The following is a 960-nucleotide window of genomic DNA, read 5'->3' on the forward strand; positions in this document are numbered from 1 at the left end:
CATTAGTAAACTGAACATAGGAAATCAAGTGCAGATGTGTTTAAGAGGTTCAGTCTCAAGTGGTCTAAACATAAAACTTGCTGACAGCTGTAATGACCCTAGTTCAAACTGGGGAAAAGCAGCTTCTGCTGTGAACATGTTTTTACAGGTAGATGCTTGTGATTATGAATGCCTCTGCTGCACCAGAGTTTATTTCATCATTGTGGGAATAACCATAATCGCTGGATGAGACCCGTGTCTGTACCATATAGAAAAACCTGTGCTTGACTCCTTTAGCTGACAGGATCTTGACTTTTAGCCTAAACTGACTGATCTGATGAATGAACCAAACCCCCTTCTCTTACTGGCTCCTGTTTTTGCCTATATTCATTCAAGTCTACCCATTTGTTTTCAGTCTCCTTTTTCCCGCATGAGAAACTACTAGTCTTTCCCCTCTTCAAAATCCACTCCATTTTGCCACCACGAGGATCCCCTCTTTCTTTCTCAAGCCGGAGAGTGCCACTCCATTTGCGTGTGATTCGTTTTGCTCATTCTTTTACCAATTCTGCCTGCGGTGAGGTCCTGACGTGTTACATAGCTTCATCGCTTTTAAGTATTATTATACTGTGACAGAGAGACCTCTTCAATATGGTTGCGCTGCAACACGTACACAGCCCGAGAGAAGCCCCCCTCTCAGAGAAAAAGGAGGACCACACGTGGGCGCCCCTGAGGATCTCAATGTTAAAAAAGGATTATTTCGGTTTTGGTGGTTTTGTCCAGCCATTCAAATCATCCCAGGGGCAAAACCTCCAAATTCCCCTTGCCATCGGCTAGCCTGGGGCACAGCCGGCCCTTTCTCCCATGGGTTTTGCATTTCTGGGCCCAGTTGGCGGCTGCCAGCCTGCCCCTGCCCCTCTGGCTGTCCTGCAGCCTCACCCTTATGCCCTTCCCTCGGAAAATGTTTTAAAAATCTCCTCAGGC

This window comes from Charadrius vociferus, unplaced genomic scaffold, assembly GCF_000708025.1.
Source record: "Charadrius vociferus isolate BGI_N301 unplaced genomic scaffold, ASM70802v2 scaffold2, whole genome shotgun sequence".
Taxonomy (NCBI): Eukaryota; Metazoa; Chordata; class Aves; order Charadriiformes; family Charadriidae; genus Charadrius; species Charadrius vociferus.